At 37.5% G+C, this 19,463-nt stretch overlaps 1 long non-coding RNA gene and 1 pseudogene across 1 annotated transcript; one reads left to right on the forward strand and one right to left on the reverse strand.

Moving 5' to 3' along the window:
* The first annotated feature begins 6,498 nt into the window (after positions 1 to 6,498).
* Positions 6,499 to 19,040, forward strand: LOC138310504 (uncharacterized). Its single transcript, XR_011206441.1, has 5 exons — positions 6,499 to 6,905; positions 10,150 to 13,896; positions 14,360 to 14,459; positions 15,439 to 15,644; positions 18,865 to 19,040. It is a non-coding gene; the product is annotated as an uncharacterized lncRNA (long non-coding RNA).
* Positions 10,803 to 13,929, reverse strand: LOC138310503 (histone-lysine N-methyltransferase, H3 lysine-79 specific-like; annotated as a pseudogene).
* Positions 19,041 to 19,463: the final 423 nt, after the last annotated feature.

Here is a 19,463-nt window from a genome sequence, read left to right on the forward strand (position 1 = left end):
AGATGGTTACTTAACAGTGTCACATATTTCTTTCATTAGTTCTTTGTCTCCGATAGCGATGAGCTGATGAGTTAATGGGACATTACATTACCGGGTTGCCATCGTGGTTGTAGCTTGTCAACCGTCCATGGCCAGAGTTAACATAAGAAACATCAGTGTCAGGGATGTAGGAGCTCTTCCTGTTTCCAAGCTACTGATTCAAATATCGTATATGATGTTCCACACTATCAGATCCACATTCTGCGAAGGTTTGAGCTGGTTCTCCTTATTTCGTATGAAGCACAATTCCTCATTCTTGTGAACCTTCAGTGACCATAGATGGCACAAGTGGATTCTTTGAGGTCATACATGAGGTCTGCAGTGAAGTTCCACTATTTGCCAAGTCTGAAAAGCACTGTAGAAAATTTTATTTCTGGAGAGTCTTCAATGGTCTCTTTACGCATACACCAGATGTGACACAACCAGCACCTTCAAGGGAGTGGGAAAAGTCAGACCAATGAAAAACATTTAACATTAATGGCCTCATTAATGACCTCGATGGTATCACCTGTGCCATTTATGGGCGCACGAGGGTCCACTAGATTAAATTAATGAATGGTACTTCATACAAATTATGGAGCTATGCGCTAAGGAAAACCAATTCCACCATTCGAATAATGTGGATCTGGTGTAGTTTCCATTATGCCGAAGAAGTCTGGAATAGTATATACGATATGTTAGAATCTGAGGGAGATCCCACATCTCTGAACCTATTGTTCCTGATATGAACTCTGGCCAAGGATGGGTTATGAAAGATGAAAGGCTAGAACAACACTGGTAATGTACTGTCACATCTGCTCATCGACATTGAAGATAACGCTATGGCTTTCGACGAATTTGATACTGATATCTCGATTATTCTGATAATTTAGACTACCAGCAACAAGACATGCCGAGTCTCTTCAGTGGATGGAGCAGTGAGGCGAGAAAGCACGTACAATGATAATGGTTATCATTAAGAACCAGTGAAAGAAATATGTGACACTGTTGTAACCATCTAACATTTTTCCTATGCTATGTTCTATGTTCTATGTCTTCTCCAGAAATATACATTTTTACTGAAAAAGCTTGCTTTTCCAGTATTGCTACGGCCCGGATGACCCACTAATTTAAATGCGATTGACCTCTCATTTGCATGCGATTTTTTCTCTTTTCCTCTTTCTAGAACAAATATGCTGCCATAGTGCAGTTTAATTGTAATGAACAACTTCTATGGCATTTCATTAAATAGAATAGTTTCAAACATGTCTACAAAAACTACAGCATGAACGTCTATAATTGAAAAATAGTGAGGATAATTTGCATCAGTGGTAGCGATCGGTGGCCTAATTCTCGCCAGTCATTTGCATATATTTAATGTAAACATCCGGTTTGGGTAACACTAAATAAAGGAATTGTCAGGATTTTGGTATGTAAGTATCTAATTGTACTTTGGTGTATACATTCATAATCTATTATATAATGACAATTTTTTAATTCATCGTGACGTAAGAAAGATACAAAAGTTGTTTGTTTTTACATGTATTGTATTGATAGTCATTTTGGAGAACAGGTAGGTTCGTTTTGTTATCATGTCATTACTATGGCCCACTGAATTTAACCAAGTCTCACTCAAACAGACGCTTGTTAAATACGTACGCATCAAGCGTCTGGGTGATCTATGCAGAAGCTAACAATCACGATAAATTCTGAGTTAGGCTGGTTCCATGTCATTTCGCACGGATTTCTACTAACGCATCCTTTCATTAACGAGGGAATATTTAATACATGGATACAGATACAATGAAATATCGTGACACTCAGCAATAGTGTAAACGGCCGAATGTAAACAAAGACGTCATCACGCAAAGCGGACCTGTGATGTAAACTTGCAAGTCAAGAGATATTTTCCATTTAATTATCAAGCGTAATAAATGCATTCTCATATCTGAAAAACACCGAAGAATATTTGAACACTGCATGTTGCAAGCCACCTTGCTAGTAAACTACGGAATTCTTTTCGTATTTGGAGACAGAAGCAGTGAAAATCGTAAGTTTCATTTCGTTTTGCTTCTATGCCTATGGGTCGGTATATTATTATATGAACTATTTGACAGACATCGGCGCATGAAGTGAACTTATAACATCATGAGTATGTGTGAATTCCTGCTAACATCCATATAATCGACGTTTTATTTTATTACAACGGAACGAACAAAATTGAATATCACTTAAAATTTGAAGTAGTTTGTTGTTATATAGTAGCAGTTGACAAGATTCATTTTTGGTATTATTTTCTAATGCGATGACATCAAATTTTATATTAATGCATAGAGTCAATTTACCAGATTGTCAATATGTCTATAAACATCACAAAGCATGTGTTTATTTGTAGGCAAAACAATGCATGATACACATGTGAATACAGAATTTCTTTAGATAAATAGAAGAATTGTAATGCTAGATTTATTTAAGACAATTAATATCTGGGATTTCGAAATTGGCGGTATGAACTTAAAACATCGATTAAACAGTCACTACATATATATCTTCATCAATTCAGAGAATTTATAAATAACACTTACCAAAATAAACAATAACCTGTGCACTGTAATATATCATACATGGTAAATTTACACTTGCTCAATATTACAGTATTTGGTTTAAAGTAAGTTTTGCTAACAGTAAAAAAATTGTATTTTATCAATGTGTATCAGGTATAGGAGACAAATTAATTATGATGCTAATATATTTAAAGATGCTCCACCGCTGACAAATGGTATTTTTCACTATCAAAAACGGCAGCAGTCGATTTAGTATTTTTCTTCAGTTACAAAAGTTACTTACTTTACACCATTACCGCCGTTGAAAAGTTTGAGCTTCTAATTTCACTTCAAGTTAAAAATATCAAAAAAAAAAATAATTAATTGCATCCCGAAAAAACTCCGTAGCACTATATCCTATATGGAATGAAGTACTGATTGCGCTTGACCCAAAGGCAAGATAAATTAATTTTTTGTGTTAATTAGACTTATGCATACACGATTAAACACTATTCTATTGTTCAAAGAATATCATTTATACTCTGTCGGCGGTGGAGCATCTTTAACCCATACTTGTATACATGAGTCCAATTTCTTCCTTTTGTCATTATTAGATGATTTCTGTAACTTTTTTTATAACAAATTAAGAATATTGATATATATGTTAAATTTTATAATTACAGGACTCATTGGCTATTCATCTGAAGCAGATTCACAAATCGTTGAAGACTGGAGATTATCAGGATTACTTTGGAAGCAGTGAAATGATTCTAAGGATGACTACCAGGCATATATTTTAAACTAGCTGCGACAACATACATATAGCTCTGGACAACAGGCATATGGGTTGGCGCTACTCATTCGCATTGTTTCATAATGCCAATTAAAACACCAAAATACAAAAAAGTAAATCCAGTATATTTGCAACTTTTGCAAAGAGTTGTCACCATTTGACATACTGCTGATTGTTATCAATCTGTGGAGAGATAGAAGGTGTTTAAACGTTTAACTTCACAGACTGACTCATGTGTTAGTCTTTCTGTTTTGTTGTAAAATTCAAACAAACAAAAAAGAGTTTTCTTGGCTTAAATGAAACACACTATATATGTTCTGACAGACGGTCATTATCAGAACTACAATTCTGTCCCATTGACTGTAATGTTGCAAAACATCAAGTGATGACAATTAGCGAATGTCGAGTAACTTTGCATTTAGATATATATAGAAATATCCTACATTTATGATATTGTAACAAAATAGGCCTAGTGGCCTGTGGTTTGGGCATATATCCGATCAGGTATCGGATCGAGGTGTTCCAGTTTACATTTAAGATACAGTGTTTAAGATGTAACAAAACAGGTTAGTGGCCTGTGGTTAGGGCATATACCCGATCAGGGATCGGGTCGAGGTGTTCCAGTTTACATAAACGATACTGTGTGGTAACTAGCCTAACTGTTAGGTAGAGAATATTTGAAGATTCTGACATAAATAGCGCTAGGACGTAGCGTGGCAGGTTTAAGCTGTGGACATAGAAATATAAATGCTGAATATTGTTTGTTATTCATTGAGTTATTGCATTGTATGAATTAATTGTTAAGATGCGAGGGTGATTGAAATAATGTACATGTACGAGTGCATCACGTCACGATCTCGATCTTTCCGTCAATACACAAACATGACTAGTGTGTGGAATGTGTTCGATATAAGATTAAGTAATCGACATTACATGTAAATCAATGAATGTACAAACCCATGTGTTAGTTATCTCGCTGATATACTGTCGATTTCATTGTTAGACGACTTTATTTAGCTGTAAATGTCGTTGTTGACATTCATGTGTTCGTCGCTGACAACTTGTTGTCAAAATGACGTAGTCGGCGTTTCGAGTGTATTCGTTGTAGAAATATTGTAAAGAATGTCTGCTATTATACTTAGATCGTTTTATTGTTTAGGAAGATTTGTGTATTTGATTAAGGTACAGAGGCATTGTATACGATGTGTATTTTTATAGTATCGGAGGGATTATATTATAGTTCCTTTGCGTAAGGTCTCGGGTGTGAGACAGGCCAACCGAGGCTTTCAGCCAATCAGCGGGCGGCCTAGCCTCGCCCGAGGCCCAAAGGTTATAAATAGGGGTGAGCACAGGGCCTCGCCACTTCTGTTTCACCGGTACCAGCGAGCGGTCACTACGCTCTCGCAGGATAATAGCGCCAGACTAAATTGGTTACCTTTTAAGTTAGGATTAGACACTCACATGTTTTAAGAGTACGGCTCTTAGCCTCTATGAGTTGTCTAATTATTTATTTCTTGGATTATTTGGTTATAGGATATGAAACTCATAAGTTTCAAGAGTGCGGCTCTTAGCCTCTATGAGTTATCATATATTTTATGACAAGCCTAGGAAAGACTCTCATAAGTTTCAAGAGTGCGGCTCTTAGCCTCTGTGAGATGTCAATAGTTGATTTCTTAGGAAAGACTCATAAGTTTCAAGAGTACGGCTCTTAGCCTCTGTGAGATTACTGGAATTATGGAGATTATCATTCTTATTTAACACATGTTGTCACTTTCTCAGTTATATAATATATTCTTTAACTTTTATTACTGGCTTGAGTCTTTTATTATACTGGATTATTCCCGATAAGCAATCGTTGAGACTTGCAGTCTTAACCTACGGATCATACAAAATATAAGGTTAGACAGGAACTGCGACCTGGGTGCTGGGTACTACCTGCACGCTACCCAGGAATACTTAGGAATACCGCACCCGGGTCCGGTTTTTGTCACAATATAAACTGATAATTTATTTACCCATCATCACGCCTGAATTATCATTACTACAATGTATATTTCAATGATTCACATATGTGACACGGCCATTAGTACATTGTATATGGAATGGCATTCATTTATTTGCTACAACAGAAACATATTAAACAGTTTTACATCTGTACTTGTTGACTTTGTGCAGTGTGTTCACCAAAATGACACAAATTTTAACACTTCTGGTGACATAGCCCACTGGTTTTTCCCATTAGTTGATGCCTCTATCAAATGTTTTTACAACTGTTTCTGATCTTGTTACCAATACATGTATAAACAGTTGTAAGTAATGTGACATTAACAAGAAGTTGCCAATAATGTGTGATTACTTGTACGTTAATTTCATATTCTTAACATACTTAAATGGGAAAAAACCTTTAAAACATAACAAACAATTTATTTTAGTACATAAACATAAAAACCCATCATTGATTTACGAGGGCAAGGGGATTAACTTGTACATGACAATTTCAAAATTGACTAGACTAGTGTTGCTCGCTCGGCCTCTTTGCCGAGACAAACAAACTTTTTGTGGATCTCTTGACCCCAGCTGTTAAACAACTCAGAATAGACAAATAAGAGAAATATAAAATTCACAACATTTATTCACAAACAAGAGCAACAAATGGACAATGAGGAAATTACCCCTACTGCCTCATTTAATAGGCTTACCCCTTGAAATCTACATATAGTAGTAAGGCACAGTCATAGTGAAGGTGCAAGGCAAGTCCTTAGAAGGTGCACTGTGAAGGTGCTACCAGACCGTGAAGGTGCTACCTTTACTGAAGGTGCTACAGTGAAGGTGCTACCAAGCACAGAAAGGTGCCACAATGTCGACTAAGGTGCATTATTGGCCTTAAATGAATATAATATAACCACAATGGCTTAATAAATAGATATAAAAGTATGTTTCTTTGACTATTCAGAAATCATATATAAACGCAATCGTACACATCTTCTGAAGGTGGAGATAGGTCGGCACAGCAAACAGAATGTGCTTAGATAAGCACAAACATATATTTATCAGGTCTGGTTTCTATTCATAACTTATTCTCCAAGTAATTACCTCTGCTGCCATTATACTGGTACTGGATATATATCAGCAATCAGCAACTGGTATAATATATAAAATATATACGCTGGAACTCAGCAAGCAGCTCTGGATTTATTTACCGGGCTACCGTTCGAAACAGAATGCCGATCTGAGCTGAGAGAATGAGAATGAAGAGTTTTACGTACCGTGACGCTAAATATAACGTTTCGGGGCACGAGCTTGTATTCACCGCCTTTTATACACTGCGAGTGACGTCACACCATCTACTGATGTCACACTTGTAACCTCATAGGTTTCCGCTCTTCGCTCGCCTCGATCATATCAGCCAATCAGCGTCGTCGAAACATCAGTTAGGCAAACACTCTTGCGTCCCGGCGAAGTATACAAGGAACAGCTCTCTCGCTTTCGGTGTAAACTACAGCTATTTTCCAAAGAAATATAGACTACTAAACCATAAATATGGTTGATAGGTATGTGTAACATGATTATGAATCGTACCTTGTTACATATTTTTACCGTCAATGCGTATTATGAATAATATTAGTGGTGTAGGTACTTTGTTTGCTGTCGTCTGCCTGACAGTTGATAGTCCGCTAAAACTGACCATAATCGCCGGCTCAAAATTCTGACTGGTCGCCTGTTTATGGTCAGCTAACTACTGCTCTTAAAAAGTCGGGGATTGTAGTACAAATCTGGCGACAGCGATTATGAGAATTCTTCATGTTAGTTTGGGGTCAAATATGCCTTTAAAGTTAAAGGAAAACGTTTGGCACTCCCTTTAATACATGTCACATCCCAATTCATCACATTAACGATGCTATGTCCCTAGTTATGTTGGAGACATCCAAGAATCAGTGTTTCGGTAGCCATCTTTGAAGACCAAAAGTGAATTTTAACAGCCAATTAGAATCGTCGAATTTCACCGGAAATCGATCCCAGCTGTCTGATTGGGTATTAAAATTAACTTTCAGTCTTCAAAGATGGCTACCCAAACATTGATTCTAGGACGTCTCGACCATAACTAGGGATATAGCATCATTTATGTGATGATTTGGGATGTGACACAGTGGCGTAGGAAGATGAAACGGGGGGGGGGGGGGGGGCAAAGGTCCTCAATATTTTGTACCCCCCCCCCCCCCGCCGCCGCACCTACAGGAGGAGATTAATTCAACTCCCAACCATATATGTTTTATGTACCTCCCAACCATATATGTTTTATGTACATTTTTCATATATCAGTAAATTTAATCCTTGTACACATTTATAGACAGTGGGGTCGCTATAAAAGGATATTTACGAATACGCAAATTGGCCAGATTAGCGTGTGAGCGCCGAAGGCGCGAGATTTTAGTGTTTTAGGTGTCTGAGGGTGACCCCTGGAAAAAATATAGTAATTTAGAATGGCTGAGATGAGTTTTACAATGTATTTTGATGATTTTGCGAGCGCCCGAAAGCGCGGGATTTTGGTGTTTGGGGGGTCCGGGGCCTCCTCTAGGAAAAATATTACGATTTAGAATAGCTTAAATGAGTTTTGATGAATTTGCGAGCGCCCGAAAGCGCGAGATTTTGGTGTTTGGGGGGTCCGGGTGTCTACCCCGGAAAAAAAATTACGGTTTAGAATGGCTGAGATGAGTTTTACGATGTATTTTAATGATTATAAAGCGTTCTTAACATGGTAATTTTTCTATTTAAAGCTGCTTGCATTTAGAAATGATAATTGTGTCGTCAAAACATTATGCAACCCTACTCGATCTGAATACACCGGCTTCACACCATCGGCACATGGTTGTGTAACATAAAAAATGAATTAATATTGTCTCGCTAAGACATAAACAAATTGATCTTTTAAGAGAATTTTTTAGGTAGTACATAGAATCCTTTGATGGACATTTTTAGTCTAGTTCTGTGTATTGAATTTTGACTAGGCCTATTTAAGGTTTGACATTATGTGCTTGAACGTTTTAGGAAATACGCCGCACTTTTCTAGAATGAAGTACGAAAAATGTGCAGGAGGACCCTTTTTTCTTTCAAATAAACATTTTTAGAAAATTTCAGTCGGCGAAAATGGGGGGGCAAAAAGACATGTTTGCCCCCCCCCCCCCCCCCCCCCCCCCCCCCTGTGACACGTATTAAAGTGAGTGCCAAATGCTTTCTTTTAACTGTCAATACCTTTCTGACCCCAATTAAACCTACAGAAGTCCCATAATCGCTGTCGCCAGATTTGTACTACAATCCCCGGCTTTTTAAGAGCAGTAGGTAGCTGACCATAAACAGGCGATCAGTCAGAATTTTGAGCCTGCGATTATGGTCAGTTTTAGCAGACTAGACAGTTGACAGCGCGCCATATTGTTTACAATGTCGGACATGCGGTTAGTAAACAGACTGTTCTGCTGTGTATGTAACATTGCCCCCTTCTTAAGAGTCGGCTTTGGTCCTCCAAAGTGGTAAGTTGTCAATATTATTCACAAACTTAACCTTCCTTGCCTGCACAAGTAGACTGTCGTACGTATGTACTTTCAGTCGGTATTAAATGACCGTTCACCTATTCACCGTTTTTGACATCTGCTGTCACATTCATATATTCTTCTTCACTCTGTAATCTGCCCCAGCGAAATCGATGTGCAGCTTGGTATTTATCCTCGTAAATCCACATTCTAATAGAAAATAGATATATCTACTGATGCACATGTTAAGGTATACTTTCTATTTCATTGGATTAAATTTACAATCACAATATTCGAACATAAATTATACATGTAGGCCTAATTTTCAACATTGAAATAGGTCTTGATATCAAGAGTTAACATGTTCATGTATAACGTGTAGATATATCTATTTGTAGGCTAAGAATAACTTGAATAAAATTTTAAAATGTCATATTTAATTAGGATTTTTTTCTTTAGCAAAATCCTGACCATATTATATTCACATCCAGTAATACATGAATATTTCATTACAAAATGTATGGTATCGCACACACATTCCATAAGAATGTTTGGATGGAAATCCTCCAATTATTTAAATATTTACATTTCTCTGCTCACCACTCATGACAGTCATGTCACAGTGCACCTCAATGCATACAAAAATCTTGGCATTCATATCTAGCATCCCCATGCATTCATAATCATAGTCTGGTACTGTTCAGTACTACTGCTACAGTTTCTGACAATTCCTTAAAACTCAAAAGTTTTTTCAACTATTCGGCAAAACTTGAACACTGCCACTGGTTAAAAATCTTAATACTCGCGGTTAATGATATTATTAACTGCTATTATACTCCAACTCTGTACACATGTGTACACAATAATAGTAACACACTCATTCAAAAATTCACTTTTGTTCTGTAGTGAACAGATTTTCTTAAGGTGTAAGTATCCACCAAAACAAAATACTCAGCATCTTGGCATTGTACAATATGCCATGAATTATTATGATATACCACAATTTGGGATATCAAACTCTATAAAACTGGAAACTCTATCTAATCTGTAACATGGCATGCTTACATGTATACCATATTCGCCAGGTAATTAAATTACAATAAATGTACAAAAACGAACATTAGTTCATCTAATTTAACTGCATTCCTTTGATTCGGCTTTCCCGATATCTTAGCTGTATTATTAAGTAATTATTATCAGGAACTGGTACTTATTATGTACAATAGTACATAATAATAATAATAATACAACTTTCTGCATTCATTTTCAGTCGTCCCAAGACTTGGTGAGGGATTAATCCATTACTGTTCAGGTTTTGCTGATCCGAATTCTACGTTGATCTGTTATTACAGCAACTGGTTCCTCGGTCAAGCTGGTGTACTGGTAATTTGTATCAGAAACCTCAGGAATGGGTTTGGTTTGTATTGTGTACTCTCCATAAGCTTAAAGCTATATATGATAAAGACTAATTTTTATCAAAAATGTCTTTTGACTACAATATACATGTACTAAATACTCTTAAGACTATCTTGAGTTACATGTGTATGTGTACACCTAATTATAAATTACTTGCACACTTTACAAATAAATCAAAAATAGTGTGCTATGCAGCATAATTAACTTGTGACTTTCTATAAGTTTTCAGATGTGCACATATCTGATAAGTAATTATATTATAACTATAAGTGTAGATATACACACTTATGAATATTCAGGATTATATTACTAAAAATTATATATATATATATATATATATTAGGTATGAGAAGTGAAGTGTTTAGCTAGTAGAGTAGTGATATTACAAGATGTGAAGATGAATGAAATATAAAATTTGGATGGTACCGTACAGAGACTAAAATTGGCCTAAATTGTTAAATATGACTTGTTTTAGTAGTTACATTAATTTTTGTATGTTTAATTATTTTACAGAATGGATGAAATCCTCGTTTCCAGGATCTTGTGGAGGTCATGTAGTTCATAGAATTCAGCTTCCAGCTGGAGCTCCCTAAGTTGTCCAGTACTACTTGGTAGTGTCTCCACAAGGATCCTGGTACGGTTCCTATAGTAATTTAATATGGTCCGAAAGTGTGTGCTGTCTCTGTCGATGAAATACGTATATACTCCTTCAACGCAGTAAGGTTTCATTCGGATGTTCTTTTGCACCATCCTGTGTAGTAAGCTATTTGGCACCTCAGCAAGGGTTGAAGCTGACGTCTCATACCTTTTCCCCCCAACATTGATAATAATCCTCTTGCTTTGGGCCCTTCTCAATCTATCCATCCTGCGGTCTTTCTTTTCTTTCCTCTCTGTCCTCCTGCTCCTTCTGGTGTTATCACTTTCATTACCACTGCTACTACTACTATTACTTCTACTACTACTTCTACTCCTATTACTATTACTACTTCTACTCCTATTACTATTACTACTTCTACTCCTACTACTATTACAGGGGTGTACAATTCTGAAAATTTTGCACTAGCCCAAGGGCTAGTAGCATCAATTTTTCACTAGCCCTGATCAGAAGTCTACTAGCCCTATTTTTTGTTAGTTTTTATATGTGCATTTTACTCGATCTGGATTTTTTACAAACCTGTACAGAACAAGTACATGTCTAACAGTGTGTTAAATACCATTCTGCTAATAAAGATATCGCACAGATTGTTTCACAGGTACCAGGTATTCATTTAGTAAAAACATTCTTGATTCAATATTGACAAGGCAACAATGCCATCACATGCAAAATACTTTAGATTTAAAATTATGGTTCTTATTTCACTCAGATATTTCCTTTAAAACTATCAGTAGAAAGAAAACATAATCCGTATATATCTAATAAAGTTTAACTTTGATATTAAAAGCTTAGCAGGAAAATGTAAAGTGAACAATCAGTATTTATTACCTACTGTTTTCATTTTATAGGTATGATGAATTTAGTAAATAGTACAGTTCATGAAAATTCTGTAAAAAAATCTTTAATTGAAACTACTGTTTTACTGAACACTTACCTATTTTCCCTAATTTTCTGAGCATTGAAAAAAACCTTTATCTAGTAACATTTGCATGATACATTCGTATTTGAATCAAATAATGCCAATTTCATATAGATTTATTCCAAGAACTACACAAAATCAATTTTACAATTTACTATGAAATATTTTGTAAATGATTATTAATTAGTACTGCTGATTTTCATTTACAAGTTTTCAATATATCATAAAAATATGCGAAAGATAGATGAAAATATGCAAAAATATTGTACCTATAATTATGAAACCATTATTAAAGTTATTTTGAAAAACATTCAGTGGGTTAATTTGTGTCAACTGTGTTAACTAAGCATACCTATGTATCTGCAAGTGTACATGACAACATTTTACCGTGTATTTTAATCACTTCAAAATGATTCGCTATCCATCTCACAGCAGTAGTACTTTCTGAATCCAACCCTCATATACTCAAATTTATAACACTAAAATGATAATGATGCTAGATAATAAAACTGTCACTTCATAATTGATTCTTATCTAGAGTCAAGAAATCTAGATTTTCCCGTTCCCTGTCTGTCAGCAACATCGGCAAACACATGGCCATCTGGGTCACTCAAGCGCTTAACTTTCATCAATTACATAACAAAACGTTTGATGCACCTAGATGAAGAATGTTATTTACGTTTGGGAACCACCTGTGGTATGCATCGATATCGTTTGCTTCAGTTTTGACGACACATTTACTGCTAGTAGAATTCTAATTGGCAATAAAAAGCTAAACTGCTGATTTACAACTGAAATTTCAATGTGAATATAGGATTTTAACAGAAATTTTCACTAGCCCACGGGCTAGTAATGATCGTGAAGCCACTAGCCCTGACCTGAAATTCACTAGCCCCGGACGTCGGGCTAGTAGAATTGTACACCCCTGTATTACTACTGCTACTTTGGCTCCTGTCTCTTCTGGTCTCCTCTGTTACTGTAATTTCCTCGATTTCCTCTAACTCCCATTGTTCCTCCTCTCTCTCAACATCATTCTCTAACTCATCCATCTCCTGCTCTCTGTCCTTTTCCAGTCTTTCTTCCTCCATCTTTCTCTCCTTCTCCAGTCTTTCCATCTCCAACTTTTCTTCTTCAGCCTTCTTCCGTTCCTCTTCTTCTAACTTTTCTGCTTCCTGTCTCTCCTTCTCCTGCCTCTCTTTCTCTAATCTTTCTTTTTCCTTCTCTTGCTGTTCCCTCTCCAATTTTTCTTCTTCGGCCTTCTTCCGTTGCTCACGTTCTAAACTTTCTGATTCCTGTCTTTCCTTCTCCTGGTTTTCTTTTTCTAATTTCTGCTTCCTTCTCTTCTGTTTCTTTTCCTTCTCCCGTCTCTCCGTCTCCTGTCTTTTCTTCTCCTGTATCTCTTCTTCTTTCTCTCGCTTTTCCCTATCCAACTTTTCTTCTTCAGCTTTCTCCCGTTCCTCTTCTTCTAACTTTTCTGCTTCCTGTCTCTCCTTCTCCTGCCTCTCTTTCTCTAATCTTTCTTTTTCCTTCTCCAACTTTTCTTCTTCGGACTTCTTCCGTCTCTCACGTTCTAAACTTTCTGCTTCCTGTCTTTCCTTCTCTTGTCTTTCCTTCTCCAGCTTCTCCTCCTCTTCTCTTTCTTTCCCTTGCATCCCCTGAGTCATCTTTGGGATCTTGAACTCTTTCAGCTTTGTATTAATCTCAACCTTCCGACTATCTTCTATCTTTCTTTTCATCGCTTTCTGGTGGGAAATGCTTCGGTTGGCCTTGCTCTGTTCTTTTTCCCCGGAGACGGTTGTGATAAGAGTGGACGTGGACCGTAAAAATGAATTGTATTCTTCCTCCACGTTCTGGCCACTCTCCATATTGCTTCTCCGCACAAGAACCATCGGAGGGAGCCTCCCATCCTTCGAACAGGCATGCTTGGATGAGCGGTTAAACAGCCCCTTGCATCCTTGGCACTGCCAAGCAAAACCAGAGTGCTACTCCAGCATGTGCCTCTTGACTAAATATCTCGCCCTGAAGCGGTAAGTATTGCTGCATAAGCCGCAGGAAAACATGCACTCCTGCAATAAAATAATGAGTTTGCTAGTATATTCAGGATTAATATTTAATAATATTTTAATATCCTCTAAACAGTTACAGTTGGCATCCCTAGATAAGACTTTAGATGATCGTGGTGAACAACCTTTGGTTTTGACTTTGTACTGCGCTGGATACGATAAATGTTGTCATTAAGACGGTCAATGACTTTAAAAGGGCCATTCCATTTCTTCTGGAATTTGCTCCTTCGTCCTTTACATTGAGAGTCATACAGCCATACATAGTCGCCACGATTATATCTATGTAATTCTGCACGTGCGTCATATACCCTCTTCATTCGGTCACTTGATAATTTCAGTTTGTTGCGTGCAAATTTATGAATAGTTTCTAAATGTTTTGCCAAATTGTAAACATAATCACTCTGGAATTCTAAATTTTCTTTTACAGAATCTACACGCCCAAGAACCAAATCAATCGGCAGAGAAACTTTACGGCCTAACATCATCTCACAAGGAGAGACACCAGTGCTATCATGTGTAGCTGATCGGTAAGCTAACATCAGAAGGTAAATGTGTTGGTCCCAATCTTTTTGATTGTTCGAGACAAAAGCAGATAGCATATTCGCGATTGTTCGATTGGCTCTCTCCATCATACCGTCGGTTTGCGGTCGATAAGGTGTCGTCTTAGTCTTCTCTATGCCTAAAATTTTACACATTTCATGTATAACTGAGGACTCAAAATTTGGACCTTGGTCTGAGTGTAACTGCATAGGGACGCCGAAAAGGGAAACAACTCTCTCTACAATTTTCTCAGCAATAGTATGTGCTTTTTGGTCCCTAATTGGTACAGCATCTACCCACTTAGTTAAATAATCACCCATCACTAGCAAATAGCTGTTGCCTTTACTGCTAAGTGGTAATGGACCCATGATATCAACAGCTAACCGTTCCATCGGTGTTCCAACTATGTATTGTTTTAAGGGAGATCTATGTTTCTTTTTAACAGATTTTCTTTGAGCACACTGATTACAGACCTTGCACCAGTGTTCTACATCTTCCCTCATATGATACCAAAAGTATCTAGATTTAATTTTAGACAAAGTTTTCTGTACACCAAGGTGTCCACCTGTAACAGAATCATGTAGTTCCTTTAAGACAAATTCAAGCAGACAGCTAGGTGATATTCTACTACATCACCAATATCAGACTCCCACTGTCTAGCTAATATTCCATCGACAAGCCGTAAAGATTCAAATCTAGACCAGTAGTACTTAACAGCTTCAGTCAGATTACTTATGTCAGCCCAGGGAGGTTTTTCCCCTTTGCACACCCATTCTCGTATGTGTCTCAGGTCTGGGTCATTTTGTTGTAACTCTTTAAGTTTTTCTAGTCACACTTTCTTTTGCATTTACTATACTATTTGTGTTTGTCTGCTCTTCGTCATTTTGTTCAGGAGTCAATTTGCTTGATCTTGTACAGACATCTACATCTATTGAACAGTCATAACGTCCTTCTGCTTTACTACAGAACCTGCAGTCGTTTTCCCCGTAACACGGACGTCTAGACAGAGCATCAGCATTACCATGACTGCGACCTGCCCGATGCTCAACTACAAAGTCATATGAGGACAGCAGTTCAAACCACCTGGCTATCTGGCCTTCAGGATTTTTGAAGTTCAACAGCCACCTAAGTGCACCATGGTCAGTTCTGACCTTAAAGTGTCTTCCATACAGGTAATGGTGAAAATGCTTTACAGAGCTTACTATAGCAAGCAATTCTCGCCTAGTTACACAATATTTTCTCTCTGTCTTGCAAAATGTTTTACTGTAGTAGCAGATAACTCTTTCCTTTCCTTCCTGCTTTTGTGATAATACAGCTCCTAACCCATTGTCACTTGTATCCGTATCCAAAACAAACTCATCATCCGATGTAGTATAAGATAGTATAGGAGCACTTACTAGGGCTCGCTTCAATTTGTCAAATGCTACTGCACACGCCTCGCTCCAGGTAAACGGCTGATCATGTTCAGTCAATTTATGGAGGGGTCTAGCTATGTCTGCAAAATTCTTTACAAACCTTCTATAATAGGAGCACAGTCCTAAAAAACTACGAATATCTTTGACATTCTTTGGCACTGGCCAATCTTGTACAGCAGCAATTTTGCCTTGGTCTGTAGATACACCTTCATCACTAACTACATGGCCTAGGAAATGGACTTGTCTTTGTAATAGGTTATATTTGGTAGGGCTTAATCGTAAGTTTGCTTCTCTAAGTCTGTCAAACACAAGTTTAAGATTCTCAAGGTGACACTCGAAAGTCCTTGAGAAAACTATAATGTCATCTAAATATACAAGGCATATCTTGTAGGATAGTTTTGTCAACACCTTCTCCATCAATCTCTCAAATGTACCAGGTGCATTACACAATCCGAATGGCATGGATATGAACTGCCATAATCCACTGCCAGGTATTGAGAATGCTGTCTTTGGTCTGTCTTCTTCTGCAACCTTAACTTGCCAGTACCCTGATTTAAGATCAAGGGTAGAAAACCATTTTGAGCCAGCAAGGGCATCTAATGTATCATCGATTCGAGGTAAAGGGTGTGAATCTTTGATAGTCACGTCATTAAGTCTCCTATAGTCAATACAAAATCTAATAGACTGATCTTTCTTAATCACTAACACCACAGGCGAGGACCAGGGGCTATCAGAGGGTTCTATTATTCCTTTATCTGCCATATCCTTAATCTCTTGTTCTGCCTCTTGAACTTTAGAAAGGGGTATCCTTCTTGGATTTTGTCGGATAGGGCGGGTAGAACCGGTATCTATCTTATGTTGTACTAAATCAGTCATCCCCATGTCATCAGAAGACTTGGAAAAGATATCTTGATTAGTAATCAGCAGGTCTTTAAGTAACTTAGTCTTTTCAGCGGGTAAACTGTGACTAGATCTCGTAAACATATCATTTAAATGTTCTGGTATTTCCTGCTTACTGGGTCTTTGGTCGGTCACTACTTGGCTAACAATGTGTTCCTTAATAGTAGAGTTATCTATGGCTTCTACACTAGCTACATGTAGTATAGTCTCGCTGTGTATGGTGTAAGGTTCATTGCCTAGATTAACTACTCTAATGGGAACTATTCCTCTGCTGGGGTCAATAACAGTTTTAGCTATGAGAATATTCCCAGACTGCTTAAATCTTGGTGAGGGCTCTACCAATCCATTGGTTTCCCTCCAGACAGGATCCATAAATCTACCTGTGATAATCATCTCACTATTCGCGGGAACAATCTGTTTCTCTACGACAGCAACTCTTGAACATGAGTGCTTTACCCCGTCGCAAAATCTGAAACAGGGTACATTTAAACCGCCAACCGCTATACACTGCTTACTAAGCAACACATCACAGGAATTCTTAGAAAGGAAATCCATACCAATGATTCCTTTGTCCTTTATATCTGCTACAAGTACATTGTGCAGGAACATATTTTATCCTAACTGTATATTGACCTCACACTCTCCAACAAAAGGTTTTCTTTCCCCAGTAGCTGTTACTAAATCTATCTCTACAGGAACAATATTTAAGTCAGTCCCTAAGCTCTGTATAAAAGTATTACTTAAAATAGTAATATTTGCCCCTGTATCTATAAGCATGGGAATAAGTTTATTCTGGACCTTAGCTGACACAAACAACCCTTCTCTTATTCCGCCTAAACTCCTTACAGAAATCTGTTTTCTACTCCCTAACAATTTCTTAGGATTGGTGCTCTCTTTTTGACATTTATCACCCTTTTTATACTTAAGATCCCTTGAGGGCCCATTCTTACTAGTCGAGCTGTGGCCCCCAACTACGACTGGAACTGGTTTCCCTGATTATTATTTCCTTTATTCCACCCCTTGGAGTTTCCCCATTGCTGCTGGTTTGACCAGTTTCTGTTATTCCCAGAATTCCAACCCCCTTGGTTGTTATTTGAGTGCCTCTGCTGATTTGGCTTATTATCTCCCCTTTTATTCGGATCTGAATTATTCTTACTCTCAGATTGTCTCTGGGATTTCACTAAGGCTTTAATCTCCTTAGTAAGTGAACTAAGCTCATCTTTGACTTCTTTTAACAGGGAGTCTGTTTTGTTAGTCTCGTCAGCAGGTTTGGTATATTTTCTGATACAGTGCTACAGACAGTATGTATAGGTCTACATCTTTGTTTGTCTGCAAGGCGATGTGTCTCGAGTCTTACAGCTTGAATTTCTGCATCATTTATGTCTGCAGGTCTCGACTCTTTTAGTCGCATTCTAATGTCTGCATCTGGAATAGCCTCAATGAAGTTTTCTAATGCTAATGTCCCTACTAGTCTTGAGTCAGCTGTCGGGTAAGCACGTCGTGTCAGTCTCCTGATTGATTGAGCCAACTCTGGAATTGATTCATTTTTAGAACGGACACGGGTTTGCAGTTGAGCTCTAAATAGCTCTGCTTTCGCTGCAGAACCAAATCTAAATTTTAATGCTTCTACTAGAGATCTAAAATCTCTGCGGCTAGTGGCATCTAATTCACTTAGAATTGCACGGGCATTTCCAGACAAACAACTAGCTAAGTACAATGACTTTGAAGAATATGACCAGTTGTTAAGCTCAGCCAAAATTTCAAACTGCGAGATATACTCATCGAAGTCATCACCTCCATCATATGGGTGTGGTTTCATTAGAACCTTATTTACCCCTGTATGTTTAAATTGTAGCGTTTCAACAGGAAGTGTGTTTGTCCGGTTATCATTCCTGTTATTGTTATCTAGTAACGGCGTGCTATGCCTATTACTCGCTATGTGTTCACCACAATCATCAGCCTCCTCATTTTCTACTTTGTTCAAGATTTATTAAGATTTCTCTCAAGTTATTTATTTGGTCCTTTAAATCATTCTTATTTGATCTGCTCTTAATATTGTTTATATTTCTACTTGCAGATAATGATCTGGCTGGTACAACAACTTCAGCTACCTCAACCGGATGTTGACTGATTGACTGTGCCTCCATACCATCACCTTCATGCGTACTGTCATTATCCATGTCAATCAACAAATTACGGCCAAATACTACTTCAGAGTCATCCATTTTTCAGCTGTTAATTTGACAAAATAAAGATTTCAGAACTGCTCTGGATTCGTGGATTATTTTACAGCAAAATTTCCATCAATGATATAAACTGCTCAAAAGGTTCACAGTTTTTTAAGCCTCATTTGCTGCCCAGGTTGTGAATATATCAGATATTAGTCTGAACTGAGTGTTTGCTAAGGACAAGATTTAAAGATCCCACTTCTGACACCAATGTTGCTCGCTCGGCCTCTTGGCCGAGACAAACAAACTTTTTGTGGATCTCTTGACCCCAGCTGTTAAACAACTCAGAATAGACAAATAAGAGAAATATAAAATTCACAAATTTATTCACAAACAAGAGCAACAAATGGACAATGAGGAAATTACCCCTACTGCCTCATTTAATAGGCTTACCCCTTGAAATCTACATATAGTAGTAAGGCACAGTCATAGTGAAGGTGCAAGGCAA

The sequence above is a fragment of the Argopecten irradians genome, chromosome 16 (genome assembly GCF_041381155.1).
Source record: "Argopecten irradians isolate NY chromosome 16, Ai_NY, whole genome shotgun sequence".
In the NCBI taxonomy this organism is placed as follows: Eukaryota; Metazoa; Mollusca; class Bivalvia; order Pectinida; family Pectinidae; genus Argopecten; species Argopecten irradians.